This window comes from Prionailurus bengalensis, chromosome B2 (assembly GCF_016509475.1).
Source record: "Prionailurus bengalensis isolate Pbe53 chromosome B2, Fcat_Pben_1.1_paternal_pri, whole genome shotgun sequence".
In the NCBI taxonomy this organism is placed as follows: Eukaryota; Metazoa; Chordata; class Mammalia; order Carnivora; family Felidae; genus Prionailurus; species Prionailurus bengalensis.
Window position 1 is genome coordinate 27,474,074 of NC_057349.1, and position 17,242 is coordinate 27,491,315.

Below are 17,242 nucleotides of genomic sequence, written 5' to 3' on the forward strand. Positions count from 1 at the left end.
TTTATTTATAAGGAAAAGAACTTTGAATAAATCATGTTAAGTTAGGTATGAAACAACATTAACTTTTGTCCCCACTCCTTGAAAACAACAAAAAGTTCCTAACTTTCTTACTGTGTACAGTGCTAAGAAGAGAACACATGAAGGGAGGCAAGGATGGCCAAGGTCAAGCTTAGGAAAGGAAACCAGATGGTTGAACTCTATGTTCTACCTGTTGGGTCTTATTGCTGTTTTTCCTGTGCAAAGTCGACCTCCACCGAGAGATTTCTGCATTTGTCCCTACTGCTCAGATAGGCCATCAAGACTTTTTTTCTGATGTAGTTTTAAAAGCAGTTAATGCCCAGAGTTGACTTGGGGGAAGCCCTGTTTGATATTTCACCTTGAATGACTTCAAAACAAATCTATTTTTATCTTTTAAAAGTTACTTTTGATAAAACTTGTTGTGGAACTCTTTATTGCTCAGTATATTTGCAAAGGTAGTTTTTATAGAGGCCTTTATTTTCAAAGAAATACATGCTGCATATTTACCTAATGGGCTAGACAATGACTAAGGAGCAAATTATATAAAGATTATTGCATGGTTTTAGTGTGTATTCTATAGTTTTATGACTCACAGGCAACTTGTTTGTGTTGCCTTTATGGGCAGAGGTGCTTTAAAAAAACATTTTGTAGAGCAAGAATTATGAAAGCATGCCAGTCTTTGCAAACCTCTGCCAAGGTGTGATGCATTCTCAGCCAGAGCCATGCTGAAAATGCTGTTGAAGTTAGAGGATGAGCTACGAAATGCCAGAGAGTTTTCCACAACACAACCACCTCAACACAGCCCTTATCCTGCAAGAGATTTAGTTGCAGGCTTAAACTGGAGCCACTACTTTGGTAATATCCCTACTTCCCCAAAGTGCCAGTGGTTCTAGGTTTGGTGAGGAGAGACAGCATTTATAATGGTTATCTGCGCTGGGGTGGCAGGACGGGAAAGAAACTCACTTTGGAATGCTGAGGAAACTGTATGAAGCTGACCATGGCTTCTTCAAAAAGAAACTGGCACTATTTTTAAAAGGTATGGTAAAATACACATAAAACTTACCATCTTCATTATTTAAAAAAGTTTATTTATTTATTTTGAGAGAGGGAGAGAGAGAGCATGTGCCTGTGTACAAACACACACACACACACACACACACACACACAAGCAAACAGGGGAGGGGCAGAGAGAGGGGGAGAGAGAAACCCAAGCAGGCTCTGCACTGTCAGTGCAGAGCCCAACGTCGGGCTCAATCTCACGAACGTGAGACCTTGACATGAGCCAAAATCAAGAATTAGTCACTTAACTGACTGAGCCACCCAGGCACCATCTTTATTATTTATAAGTTTGCAGTTCAGTAGCGCTAAGTACACTCACACTTTTGTGCAACCATCACCACCAACTACATTTAGAACTTTATCTTGCAAAACTGAAACTGTGCCAATTAAACAATAATTCCCCACTCACCCTTTCCTTGAGTCCCCAGGGAACTACTACTCTATTCTTTATGAATTCTACTATTCTATGCACCTCATATAAGTGGAATAATACAGTATTTGTCCTTTTATGACTGGCTTATTTCACTGAGAGTAATGTCCTCAAGGTTCATCCATTTTGTGACATATGTCAGAATTTCCCTCCTTTTTGAGACTGAGTAATATTCCATTGTATTTATAGACCACATTTTGTTTATTGATTCCTCTGTTAATAGACATTGGCATTGTCTGGGAGGGGTGCATTTTTTATTCATTTTTTTCTCAAGTTTAATGCAGCCCATGGGACCAGGTGGTGTGGCAGATTTGGGCTAGTGGTGTGAAATGTCCTCCTGACTCCTTATTGCCAGGCTCAGCTGTGCACTACCTGTGGCTAGTTTATGTTAAGTCTGTTCAACTTCAGGGTCTCTCACAGCTTCAAGACAACTGGCATTGTGAGTCTTTGCTGGTAGTGCTCATTCCAGCACAAGGTTAGTGTTTTGGACTGAATGTTTATGTTTCCCCCAAAGTCATATGTTGAAGTGCTAACTCCACTGTGACTGTATTTAGAGATAGGGCCTGTGAGGAGATGATAAAAGTAAAGTGAGTTCATGAGGGTGGGGCCCTAATCCAGTAGGACTGGTACCCTTACCAGAAGAGGAAGAACGACCAGTGCTCTCTCTCCGCCATGTGAGGACAAAGCAAGAAGGTGGCCCTCTGCAAGCCAGGAAGAGAGCCCTCATGAGAAACTGAATCAGCAAGTACCTTCATATTCCAGCCTCCATAACTGGGAGAAATAAATTTCTGTTTTTAAGCCACTCAGTTTGTGGTATTGTGCTGAGGAAGCCTGAGCTGATTAAGATGGTTAGTGACCTATAAAAGAAAGAAACTCTTTCCCCCTCAGCTGGGAGCTTCAAGGCTGCATGTGGTTCTTCCGTCACACTCTACAGTATCCATGAAGAAGCATCAAAGCTGTGACTCCTGGGGACAATACCCCTGCTCCCATTACTGCTGAGAGCTTTCCCTGGGTAAGGGTCATGTTTACAAAGACTTCTGTACAAGTAAAATGACCTCATCTGAAATGTCTTTGTGATTGTAGAAATACCATCCTCTTTTTATTCCCTCCTAGGGAGAAATTTAAATATTAAGACTTAACATCAGTCTAATGGGTGGGAGTTGGGACTCAGTTAACTCATTAATGCCTAAAAGAAAAAAATTCTTTTTTCCTTTTGGAATACATTGCAGATTTGCATTGTGCTGACTTTCCTAATTATTGTTTCTCATAGACTAACAGTGAAATTAGTATTTGCATTTTATTTTTTTTAAGTTTATTTATTTAGAGAAAGAGAGAGAGAGCATGAGCAGGGGAGGGACAGGGAGAGAGAGAGGGAGAGAGAGAGAACTCCAAGCAGTCTCTGCACTGTCAGTGAGGAGTCTGACATGGGGCTTGAACCCATGAACCATGAGATCATGCTATGAGCTGAAACCAAGAGCTGGATGCCCAACTGATGGAGCCACCCAGGTGCCACAGTATTTGCATTTTCTAAGTTAATTGGTGGATGGAGAAAAGCAGTCAGTTACATCTTCAGATATGGGAAGTCTGTGGGCTTTCATAGAATTGGCAATGGCTAGAATGGAAAACCTGTTGCATTCTATCTAACTTATCTCCCAGAAGCAGACTACCCACACTCATAGAAGGGCTGAGAATGCATTAACTCCTCTAGAATAGTATTTCTCAGGAAGACAGTTTATAGGTATTCAGAGAAAAATGGAAAGGCTGGGTTCCACAAAGCTAAATAGTTTTTTTTTTCATGAAGCAAGACTCCTTAGGGTATTTATTAATTTTATTAATTTATGAATTTTATTAATTCACTTATTTATTTACCATTTCACTGAACGCTTACCATGTATCAGGCTTTGTAAAAGCCTTGGAAAGATAGTGCAAAGGAAGACAGGTGTGCTTCCTTCCCTCATGAAGATTAAACTCTGGTGGAGCTCTTTCTCATTTCAAAGAGGGAGATAAAGTGGGTAATGTCCCCAAAATACTTAATGATTAAACCCTTTTTCAAAAAATATTTTCTGGCACATGTGTTTTGTGGGACATGCTTTGGAAAACAATTGCACAGTGAGGAAGACCAAGGTATGTGGAAACACTGTGGTGTTATGGTAGTAAGTAGTAACTTCCAAGCACACTACATGCATCATTTCCGGTTCTCATCACCATTCTGAGAGTTGGCAACACTTTCATTTATAGACAAGAAGACTAGAACTCAGACCATTTGGATGGAGAGCTAGGATGGGTATCCAAGCTCCAACGCCATAGTTCTTCCATCTTCCTTTACTATCTCTCTCATGAAAAGTCTATGTCTTGGGTTAAAGAAACCTGAATTCTAGTGCTGAACTTACTGCTAATTAGCCTGGAAGTCTTGATCAACTCCCTCACATTCTTGGAGTGGGTCTTTAAACAGTTAGGAAGAGTCAACTATGTGCTTACCATACGATCAGATTAAGTAGTGTATGTTTTCCTGGAAAGTCTACCACTCTGTATTGGGCTATTTGTAGTCCAAGCATCAGATGTAATTTTCTGGAATAGAGCAGAAAATCGACAGAACTGTATTCAACTGGATTCAATATATGGACATAATATTTTGTCTCCTTGAGAGTGTGTTGTATAGTTACTAAACACGTCAGTATTTTTTTAAAGAATTGTCTAAGAGGAGCCTTTCCTAATAGCTTCCTCTGAAAATAACTTCAGTTCTCATAACTACTTGTTAAAGGAATCTTTTTTAAGAGCAGTAACACTTGGAGTTTTGTTTATCACTGTCTCTGCCCACTGAAGATCCCACCTATGCCTTGAAAAATGATGGCAAAAATAATATTTATGCAATAAGCTGCTGAAAAGAATGGAAAGTAGCCCCTCTGTGTTGAAGGCAGAGACTACTGACCTATTTGTAATGATTTTAAATGGCATATACTGATCAGGAAGATTTGTGGCTTCACAAACACAGAGGGCTATTACATCACTGTTAAGGGAAAGAAGTATTTTTCTCTGAAATCCAAACCGACAAGTGGCACATTAGTTAGTCTAAGGCAGGATCATAGGCTTCATAAATTTGTATCGTTAGCTTGATTGGAATGCTTTATTCTGTTGCTGTGAGGGGTCCCTTTGTAATTTATAAAATCCATCCAGACATCCATAAGAGTGAATGCCTCCTGTTACCATCAGTGGAGATTGGGTGAGAGGTAGAAAGAGGCCTACAGACATCTGGAAACTAAGCAGCTGCAGCTTATTTCAGGGGAGAAGGTAAGGAAGTCTGAAAAGGGGGAAGGTTTGAGGACCTCTCCCTGGAGGAGTGGCATGCCAAGCCTCTTCCTGGACCATGCACTGGACCACTTCTGTCTTCTCATGAACCCATGAAGGAAAGGGTAGTCCAGCTCATCAGAAGCACATCCAGCTGAGTTCTAGGGTAGGCTGAGCCTGGAGATCTCTGTGGTTTTTGGTGCTTTCACAGACAACTCCCACCTTTTCTTTTTTCTTCTCTTCACTTAGTTTCTCTTTCTTTTCTCTTCTCTTTCTTTTCCTCATTTTTTCTTTCTTTTCTTTCTTTTTTCTCTCCTCCCCTCCCCACCCCTCTCCACTCCATTCCTCTCCTCTTCTCTCCTGTCCTCTCCTCTTCTCTCCTGTCCTCTCCTCTCTTTTCCTTTCCTTCTTTCTGTCACCAATAAATTTTAAACAGAAATGCTAGTTTCATAATTCTAATATTTGCATGGAAAAAGACTTTGAATCGCCAAAGCATTCTTAAATAGGAAAAACAAAGCTGGAGGCATCACAATTCTGGACTTCAAGATGTATTACAAAGCTGTAGCAACCAAAACAGTGTGGTACTGGCACAAAAATAGACACATAGATCAAGGGAACGGAATAGAAAATCCAGAAATGAACACATAACTGTATGGTCAATTAATCTTTGACAAAACAGGAAAGACTATCCAATGGAAAAAGTGTCTTCAAGAAATGGTGTTAAGAAAACTGGATAGCAACATGCAAAAGAATGAAACTGACCACTTTCTTTCCCAAACACTTTTCCTGGACTACTTTCTTTCCCAATTCAAAAAGGCCTAAATGTGAGACCTGAAGCCATAGAAATCCTAGAGAACACAGGCAGTAACTTCTTTGACATCCGCTATAGCAACTTCTTTCTAGATATGTGTCCTGAGGCAAGGGAAACAAAAGCAAAAATAAACTTTTTCTCAGTGAAGGAAATAATCAACAAAACTAACAGAAGATATCCAAATGCCAACAGACACATGGAAAGGTGCTCATCACTCGTCATCAGGGAAATGCAAATCAAAACTACAATGATATATCACCTCACACCTGTCAGAATCGCTAAAATCAACAACACAAGAAACAACAGGTGCTGACAAGGATGTGGAGAAAGGGGAACCCTCGTGTAGTGTTGATGGGAATGCAAACTGGTGCAGCCACTCTGGAAAACAGTATGGAAGTTCCTCAGAAAGTTAAAAATAGAACTACCCTATGATCCAGCAATCACACCCAAAGAATACAAAAATACTCATTCAAAGAGATACATTCACCCCAATATTTATAGAAACATTATCTACAATAACTAAATTATGGAAAGAGTCCAAATATACATCAACTGATGAATGGGTAAAGAGAATGTGGTATAGATATACAATGGAATATTACTCAGCCATAAAAAAGAATGGAATCTTGCCATTAGCAATAACATGGATGGAACTAGAGATTATTATGTTAGGGAAAATAAGTCAGGGAAAGACAAATACCATATGATTTCACACACATGTGGAATTTAAGAAACAAAACAAGTGAACAAAGGGGAAAAAACAGAGAGAGGCAAACCAAGAATCAGACTCTTTTTTAACTATAGAGAACAAACTGATGGTTACCAGAAGGGAGGTGGGTGGAGGAATGGGTGAAATAGGTGATGGGAATTAAGGAGTGCACTTGTGATGAGCACAGGGTGATGTATGGAAGTGTTGAATCACTATATTATACATCTGAAACTGATATTACACTGTTATGTTAACTAACTGGAATTTAAATACAAACTTAAAAAGTAAACTTATGTGTATAAGCATACAGGAATAGCCATTTGTTTAACTCATTGAAAAAGAAAAAGAAATGTTAGTTTCATCTGCATGGGGTGAGGACGGGAGAGAAGACTACTCCTATGATTAGCTGGGTGAAGGTTGGAGTGAGTATTATCAAAGCTGGGAGACCCCAAACTGGGTGGATGGGAGCCCCTCACTTTCCTAAACATGAGGGGAGGGATGGTAACTGTGGCCCAGACCGGTCTTACATGGCTGTATATACCCAATGGATGGGGTGTAAGTGTTGCCCTTGCAGGTTGTTATTGCTAGTTCTTGGGGAGGAATCTTCTGCCTGGCCAGCCTCTCCCCTCCCACATTGTGCATACTGTCTCTGAAATGGCTTAGAGGTTGCAACATCAACAAAACCAAAATAGGAACCAAGATTTTGGACATACAAGGGTAACTAAGGTTACACACACACACCATCTTGGACAACCTCCTCCTTTGAATTGGTGAAGTGCTCTGCTAGAGCACTTTCATGCCACTTGTATGAATCAGAGTCGACAATCAGGGCGTGGGCATACTCTTCAATATTTGCTGGAGTAGCAGGGCAGTAGTGGCAAATGCTCAAGTCTAAGTTCACAAGTACAAGTCACATTAAAGCAAATTCATTGTTTCTTTTGACAGGGCCACCAGACTGGTAGGTCAAGGAAATGCTGCCACTGTGGGGGTATTCTCAAGGCATTTGGCAGAGTCTCTCCTGATGATATCCTTGTGTACATACCAAGGGCATGTGGCTAGAGGTCAGTGTGATGGCAGTTCCTGAACAGGTTCAATGACTACACTCAGCAAAGGCCGGTCTAGGTGATGACCAGCAGTAACATGAAGAGATACTTCTCATGCTGAGTCATGAGACCCAGCTCTGTCCTGACCCAGGATAAACACATTTGGAAGGGCAGTACAGGAAGGAAGATCTGAAAGGACTTTATAGCACAGGTTAGAAAGAAAGGCTGAATAAGATAAAAAAGCATTTTAAAAGCTTAAATGTAAAATATTGTCACCTGAGTTACAAGAATTAACTTCACTAGTACTCCAAGGGTGCAATATGGCTTCACAGCAGTGTAAAGTATAAAAAAAAAAAAAGCCTAGAGCTTATGGTATAAAGTAGACTGCTCAATCCATCTTTGGCTACATTATGGAAAGATATTTCCTTCTGTAATGATGAACTCTTCCTCTCTTCTCTGGGCCAGTGTAACCACTTTTGGAATATTGGCATTCCATTTGGGATGATGCATTTAAGAGAATGACAAAACATGCTGAAAGCAGAGATAAGCTTATAAGAGAGCCTCAAGAAGAATGAGAAACTGGAGTCCTCAGCTACCTTGCACTCTGAAGGCATGGCCTAACAAAGCAAGGTAAAACTTGTGTGTAGCCTCCAAAGGCAGAAGTAGGACTGGGCATGCAATAATTTTTTTTTTTTTTTTTTACGTTTAGAGATGCCCAAAGGCAGGATAGGCCACCCTGAAAAGAGATGAGATCAATCTCACTCCCTGGAGCTAAGACACAAACGAGGTGGTAACCAGCTGGTTGGACTGAATGGTTCCTCCTAACCCTGGAATTCTGTGAGTCCATGATGAGGACCCAAGAAACTGAAGTTCTAACCCCAACTTTGTCACAAACTGCCTTACTGGCCTTAAGCAAGTTGTTTCAATTCTCTGGATCTATCTCATTTTTCTCCTCGGCTAAAATAGGAAGTTGGACAAAATTAACTCCAAGGTTTAATTGATTCATGTTTTCTGTTACCTTTATCACCATGGATCTCTGCCAAGGACTAATAGTTTGTGATCTCCTTTTCTCATAGACACCAGGAGAAGGGTTTAGGAAATTATGTCATGGTTGTCACAGTAGGAAGTGTATCCATTGTCTCACTGTTTTCTCTGAACCTTGGCTCCTTTTATTTGGATTTTTCTTGTCCTGTATTTTGCGATCAGTTACAGCAGATCAGAAGAACAACCAAATTAGGAGTAATTTTTTACTGTGGTGGAGAGGCCATGAGTCCAGAAAACCTCTGGTAAGTTATGTCAACAGGAACAATAAGTGAAAATTATTCTAAAGATGTTTTCAGAAGTTTTTTTAGTTTGGGTATTTACTTTTTCTTTCCTTTTTCAGTTTTTCTTCCTGAGTAAAGAGTCAATGACCATCATTTATGAGAAGGGGTTGCAGTTTTTACTCTGTTTTGTGGATTAATTCAGTGTTCAAATCTGAATTCAACCTATTCCTTAAGCTGCCTGATGGTGACAACTAGAACTGGCCATCAGTCCCATGGGACTTTTACCTTGTTTCTGATGGCTCCAAATTGAGATAAATATAAGTTTAGGCAAAGCAGTTCAAACATCCAAGTAATTTAAAATACAATGGAAGACAAAGAACAGGCACAATTTGGATTGAAGAGGAGCCCATTAGGATGGGCAAATAGGAGGCAGTGTGGATGTGCATGTGTGTCTGTGTGGGTGTGCATGTGTGTGCCTGTGTGCACGTGTGTGTGTGTGTGTGTGTGTGTGTGTGTGTGTTGGGAGTGGTGCTCCTGCAGTGGTGTTATGAATGCCCAGAATACTAACTTGGGTTGGATGTCCATCTGAAGAGGCTGGGTGAGATCTAACTCTTGAGGGACTGTGGGTTCAGCTGGTGAGGGCGAGGTTTCAGTGAGGCTGAAGATAGAGTTCAGCGCTGCACACCCCTGTCATGTATTCACTGTGAAACTCTGCTTCTTCCTGAGTGCCAGCTACCTGGGAATTAGGAATGAAATAAGCAAGCAAGAAAGGTATTTTGTATCCTATTCCCTAGGGAAGCAAAACAACTTAAAACCAACTTGTACAGGTGGCAGAGCAAGACTGTTGTCTGTGATCAAGTGTAAAACAAAGGTGAAGCACTGTAAAAATAGACAAAACTGGTAACAACTGAAAACTTTATTGATTTGTAAGAAGTTGAACCTTTTTTTTTTTTTTTTTTTGGTTGCTCACCTCAGGACCAAATGCAGCCTTATAAGTTTACACTTTTGCCTGGTAACTTGCTCTCCCTCCTGGTCCTGCATGTTCTGTGAAAACCATCTTTCAAAGACTGTTGTTTCAACAGAAGAACCCATCTGAAGCGACAACAGCTTGCGGCAGCTCTCTGGGTGCTGCTGAAGGAGGCATGAAGAAAGCAGGCAGCTCTGGCTCAGCATGGAGCCCTGAAGTGCAGGGGTTCACATATGGTGTCTCAACTGTTGGTGCTTTTAGTATTGCATGACTCATGCTTAGAAATTGGAAAAAAAAATCCTTATCTCCTCAAGACATCTGTGATTGGCAACTCCTGTTAGGACCTGGAGATGTGGGTTTCATAAGAAAATGAAGTGCATCTGACAAGGGGAGGCAGTAGCTGGTTTCCTTTACTGCTTCCAGCATCTTGTGATAATGTCATAGCCAAATACTTTCGCGGACACTTTGTTTTGTCCAATGCACCAGCTACTGGTGCAGCCTTGACTTGACCAGAATTCTTTTGGCCACTTAAAAAGAGATTATTGCTCACAGGCCTAAATCCCCCAAAAGAATAAGAAAACATAATGGCAAAATATCAGAAAGGGCATTCCTGAACACACATTAAACCTAGTCATCAGATTACCTGTAGCATCAAAACGTAACAAATAAATAGTTTAACAGTTGGTCAGAACTAGTCAGTCTCTCTCACAAACACTTACTTAGATACCGAGAGAGCATAACACATTGCGAAGTCCGTGTAGGAGAGGTGGTGTCTGACCCAGCTGGAAAAGTATGCATGGTTAGCATGTCTTCTGTGGATGCAAGGGAAACTGTTGGATTCATGCCACCCATGTTCCATTCTTGTTCGCAGGTGATAAATGAAACACTAGTTTTTCTTATCAGCTCCCTGAGATCTTTGAAATGCTTTTTGTCTTGTTAGAATTTATTACTGTAAATAACTTGGCCCATTTCGTGTGTAGAATGATGGTAGGTGCTATGTAAATAAGTCAATGGATACTATATATCTGCACACTAAGATCTTATTACCTTCCTGAGGTGCATCTTTACTAATAAACTTTGCTTTACAGTGTTGTTGTGAAGATTACATGAGATAATATATGTTAATATGCTTTGTAAATTGCAAACCATGAAGTATCAACTTGTTATCCTGAGAGGAAGACTTGATCTTGAGAAAAAGGTGGAACAGAACTCCCAGAGATCCTTCCTTTGCTCTGTTGTAGCACTGGTCCAGGAGTTTCAGGAGATGATTACTATCTGCCAAGAATCTTCCTGCAGGCAAAACTACATTGATCTTAGGAATGCAATCAATCAGATTTTGTTACTGAAAAGAGAAGGGGAGTGTAGCTTAGAAAGGATATTTTGAGAAAATAGTTTTAGAAATTGAAATAGAGGAGGAGGGCTGTAGTTCTGAAAAAGGAGGAGAAAACTTTTGAGTATAGACAACTTTTTTTGGGTGGAAAGATTCCCCACCTGGAGAAGGGGATTCTTCAGGCTCTCAAAGCCTTCACTCACTCATTGAACAAATATTTCTTGAGCACCCATTATGTGCCAACTCCTTTCTAGTCTTGTAATGAAAAGCCAACTTAAAAAGAATTCCCATGTCTGCTCTGACTTGTCAGCAAGCCATCCACTGAAGAGCAATTTAGTTTCCAATCTGGGCCCAGGCATCATGAGTGTAGGTCTCCTAGGCAAAGGAGTCCCTCTGGGTTTTAGGAGAATACCAGATGAGTCAACTGATGAGTGAGCAGTGATCACAGCAGCTCTTCTGGATCCTTCAAAACGTTCTCCAGCAACCTAACCTCAAGTGCCCACTAAGACAATATGTATATTGATTTGCTTAGGCTGCCATGACAAAGTGCCACAGGCTTAAACTACAGAAATTTACTTCCTCACAGTTCCAAGATGAAGGTGTCTGCAGGGTTGGTTTCTTCTCAGGCCTCTCTCCTTGGCTTGCAAATCACCACCTTCTCCTTGTGTGGCCTGTGTCCTGATCTCCTCTTCTTATAAGAACACCAGTCAGATTTGGATAAAAGCCTATTCTAATGAACTCATTTCAAATTAATTACGTCTTTAAAGACCTAATCTTCAAATAAAATTAGTCTGAGGTACTAGGGATTGAGACTTCAACATATGAATTTGGGGGACACAATTCAGCTCAGCATAATAAGTAAAAATTCCAGCTACAAATCCATTATTTTGCTTATGTCAAACTGCTTATCTGACTAGTCTTTAAGACCTCCTAGCCCAGTTCCTCAATTTCTCAGCTTTCCTTCACCAATTTGGCTGCTGGTTATGGCACTGGGTAGGGGCCAAACAGAGACAGGCACACATGATGGGAGGAAGTGCTGTATTGTGAATCTGTAGGGGGTTAAGCCTGACACAGGAGTCTAGGTAAGGTGGAGGAAAGTTGAAATATTAGGTCTTGATGAATGGAGAGCAGATCCATCCTGTAGGCTAGCAGAAATCCCTTCCAGGAAGGGTGTATATGTGAATTGTTTGCAGCTCCCATAACAGGCTGGAATTTTACAGCTGAATTATGGCATCTGCCACTCTTGGCCTCGGATAATAGTTCTGTCTATGCATGGTATTTTCTTCTGCTAGCCTAAAACATCATTTGAAAGGGCTGTCGGGATACTAAGGTGAACAAGATGCTTTCTACCAGGAAAAGATCTCAAAGGAAAAAGAGCCACAAGGCTCCCATACCTAGAGGGAAATTTCCAGTGCTCCACAGAACTTGATGGTCTCTGCCAAAGCCAGAAAATGGAATGTTTGCTGAGATTATAAAAAATGTGTTTGAAGGAACAAGTGAATAGCATATATTTTTGTACTTCAGTCAGACATATTCTTAAACATTAAAGGTTTAGATAAAGGACAGTGAAAGTAAACTGACATTGATAAAAATGCAAACGACAATAGATCTGTGTTTCTAAAAGTGACCTGAAAGATGGTATCTAGTTGAGCTGCTTTTATTACAAATGAGAAAACTCAAGTCCAGGCAGTTCAAAGCCAAAACTGCACATTGATTTGGTGGGAGAAATGAAAATAGAACTAGAGTCTCTTCACTCTGCCCAATGCTATTTCTGAAAGCCACATTGGTCATCAATTTATCATCTGGGAGAGCTTTATTTTTCATAGCCTACTGTCTCTAGGAGGTTGGGTTTTCTAATTCTCCTTGGGTATAAACAGTGTACTTCACACTTAAAAATTAAACGATTTCAGAAATTTCACTCAGCCACTAGGTTAATTTTTAATAAAGTAATGCTTTAGTAAATTCGAAATATACTATTTGAGGATATTTCCACTTTTTCCGTTGAGTGTTTTATTTTTATCCATCTTTTATTCTTCATCCACGAATGAAAAACAAATATAGACAATTGTTACTTTGCACAGATGGTGAGCATTGTAGAGAGTGTAGATTTAAAAATCTAGGACCAAATTTACAGTTTAAAAATTTTCATTCTTCATTTTCCTTTTCTAGTGACATACCTGACAACTTTATCCAAAGCCACCTAACCCCACTAATACATTTTTTATTTAAAGTTCTTATATTCAGTTTTCCCTTAGAATAGTTTCTTTTCTAAAATAAAAAAGGAAACAAAAAAATTAGAAACTTTACCTTAATCTTACTGCTCCACAACTTTGCAATTTTTTGAAAGACAACCAAACCAAACCAAAACAAAAACCCAAAACGCTCAGCAGTATTAAACATTCTCTTTATAATCAGTGGAAGAAAATATGTGTATCTCAAAATAAAATTACATGAACACATTCTTTAAGAAGCCAGAATTACCAGTTTATGCACAGGATTTTCCACAAGCATTGGACTCTACCTCTGTACACTAAATAAATAGCAAATGATAAAGAATAGAAACAGTTCCTTTTTCCGTGTTGAGTGAGTGACTAAGCAACACAAAGAAAGCATTTTTTGTTTGGAAAGAAAATAAAAGAATGGGATGTTTTACAGACAGGGAGAATTATTGCCAGCAAATTAAAAACTTCTTGGTTCTCACATTAATTCTAGGTTCCAGACTTTTCCCAGCCTTGGTTTGCTAGGTCACCTCATTATCAAGGCCAGAAGACCTGAGTCCACTGGAAACCATTCAGCCAGTGGCAAGTTTCTACGAGCCACATTCAGAGAAATCGAGCTGGAGGTTCAGCAGCATTTGTTGGAGGTTGGAAACCCCAGCAATGTCATAACATAATGCACTATATAATTAAGGAATTGCTATGATCTCAAATGAAGGGTGTTTTGTTATTGTTTTGACCTTCCTCACCCATGTAGACTACCAGTCTGATGATATTTGTTCTAAAGCTGGAGTCTACATAAACAACCACTTCTTACCTTCAGCTCACCTTTCCCTAGAAAGAGTCAGGGGCTTATCAAAAGTTTTCTTGGTCAGTTTGGGTCAGGAGATTGAGCTTTCCCAACAAAATTACAAAGTGATGCCCAGACCATGTTATTATGAGAGGCACAGGTGTGCTGTGAGGAAGACTTCTCCTGGACTGTGGGAATAGACATGATGAAAGAATTCCAAAGACCCTGTGTCTGAGACTCAGAGTGGGGGAAGACCCTTTTTTTCTGCTGTCACTCTTTTTCTGGTTCTACTACTATCTGCCATTTTATATAGTCTCAAAATCAGGAGCCTAGGTTATGTGAGTGTTCACTGTCCCGTTGGCTCCCATAGTCTGTGATTCCATCCCACTTAGAGATGCAGGGCAGCATAGAGCTCATGGCACAGAATCCAGGGTGGATGCTGGACTCACATCCCAGCTCTGCCACTAGGTTGGTGTGTGACCTGTATAAGCCTGTTTTAACCTCTTTGAGCCTCAGTTTCCTGGCATATTGAAAGGGGTTGATAAATAGTACCTAGCTCACAGTATGTGAGGTCCTTGTGTTGAAGTATTGAGTCTGGAGCTTCAGAAAAGCTAACTTTCATTGAAAAATTACCATTGCTGTGAGCAGAACCATGTCCTAAGGACATTTGGTTCTAATTCCAGTCGAATGACTGGCTTATCTTGTGAACCGAGCAAAACATAATTCATCAAATCAATTTTAAGATGGCACTCTGGTTGTTGCCTCATAGACAGATCTGTGTGACTGGGAGGGGATTTGGCACATGGTGAAATTTGTTTAAATTCACGGAAAATACTAACTAACACCTAAAATTTCAGAATTTTTTTTCCTTTAAATACCTCTGAGAATTGACAGACTGAACTCTGAGAAATTCTGGTGAGGATCTGCTCAATTGTACAAGTATTTATTATTGCTGTCATTACCTATTTATGTTTTTGGTGTTTGGAGGTTAAATAGAGTATAGATCTTTAGGGCAGGGGCTCTGGTCTCCTGCTTTTGAATTCACCTCTGCAGATTGTTGGCAGTGTAGAAGAAGCTGTCCTTCTCACCTGTCTCTTTGTGACTCTGTCCAGAGTGACAAGATCCCATGTTATGTGTCATAAAATAAGAGTAGTTAGTATTATGGAGTACAGAGAAAGATCCAGACTGCCTGGGGCCTGAAGCTTAGAGGGTTTAGGGAGTCCACTTTAAGAAAAAGAATGTGAAGCTGTCAGGCTGAACATCATTTTTCAGATAAGGGGCTGTAGCTTGCAGGGAGCCACATAGGAATGCTGGGATTGAGGTTGGAACACTCATGAGCCTGACACCCAAATCTGGGTTCTATACTGCTAAGCTGCCTTTCCTCATTGAAGAGAGACTGGCTTTTCCCAATTTTGCTACCTACCACCAGGCTCTGCCTGACCAATCCACTTTTGAGTTCCTGGTCTAACATTATAATGTTTACCCTCTACTCCATCTGAGCCACACAGAACCCAGCTCCACTCACTGCACTTTCTGTGAATGCAGTCCTTCCCCTCTTAACTGGAAACAAAGGGACAGGGGAACCAAGTTCTGGTCTTCCATAAAATAGAGACCCTATTAACCCCTGTTCATCTCACAGCAATTTTATGTTAAGAGAAAACATTAAAAGCACTTAGAAACCTGTAAAGTGCAGAATAATATTGATAAGCTATTGTCATTAGACCTAAACCCTACTTACCTTCTGTTTCCAATCTATACTGAGATTTCCCGTTACAGACCTTTGAATCTCTATCTCATGGCTTAACGTTTCAGTGCTACTTACTTGTTTTGTGTAAGTTTGTTTTATTTCTATTAGCAAATCATATCTTCTTTGCAAAGGAAATCAACCTTTGCCTCTTCTATATCTATTACTAAACTAGTACACTTAGAAAGTTTTTAAAATATTTGTTATATTTTTTTGTTAACTCATTTGGATTTGTGCTAATTTAAAGTTTTGTTTGTTATCTCAGATATTCTTAATTTTATATCAATTAAAACTTGGCTTCTAATTATGTTTGACCTTTAAATGATAAATTCTATGGTTTCTCATGTATCTCCTGTCTATAAATGATTAGGTCAAATTTAACAACTTGTTTCTTCATGTACAACAGTACTAGAAATGTCTATGAGACTCTGAGCTTTACCTGGCCTACTCTTGATGATCTTGCTGGATTGTCTGGCTGGTACAGACATACAGGGGTAGGCCTTGTCTGGCTATCATTTTGTTTCAGACCACTGGCAGATGTTCTGTTGGTAGGAGAAAGAAGAAACCAAACCCTGGATGAAATATTGGAGAAATATTGGTTCTCCAAACCTTGGAGAAATATTTTTCCAACACATTATTTTGAAAATTTAAAACATAGAGCAAAATTGCATTGAATTCACAGTGAAGAGTCATTAATCTGCCACACAGACTCTCCCTACCCAGTCAAGCAAGCTTACTAGACTTACAACATGCTTGTCAGCTATCCATTCCTTGATCTGTCAAACCATCTTATATTTTTAATGCATCTCAAGAGTATCCTTTTCCCCATAAATACTTAGCCTTAAGAGAGTTTATTATTTATTAACAGACTTTCTCTTCTGAGGTAAAATTTATGTAAAAAGAAATGCAAACCTTAAGTGTACTATTCTTTGGGTTTTGATAAAAGTATTTGTGTAACTCAAATCCCTATCAAGACATAGATCATTACCATCACCCAAAAAAGTTCCGTCATGCCTACCAACCTCCACCTCCATCATCTTCAGATGAAGTTTTCTTGTTGTAGAACTTCATATGATAGAATTATGCATACTGTACTCCTTGTGTAAGCCTACTTTCACTCAGCAAAATGCTTTTTTTTTTAAGTTTATTTATTTATTTTGAGAGAAAGAGAGAGAGAGGCAGAGAGAGAGGGAGCGAAGGAATCCCAAGTGGAACCCGACTCAGATTTCAAACTCACCAACCACAAGAGCATGAGCTGAGCTGAAATCAAGAGTCAGACGTTTAACCAACTGAGCCACCCAGGCAATCCAGCAAAATGTCTTTAAGATTCATGTGTGTATTGTCCATATAAGCAGTTCATTTTTTAAAATTCCTAAGTAGTGGCCCACTGGGTGAATACACCCAGTTAGTTTAGCTATTCTTCTACATATGGATCCCTAGGCTGGTTTTACTTTTTTGCTATTATTATGAATAGAGCCATTATAAACATTCTTGTAAAGAATGCATTTAGTTTAAGAAACTACAAGATCTTTTTCCAAAGTGATTGTACCATTTTATACTTTACCCAAGTGCTTC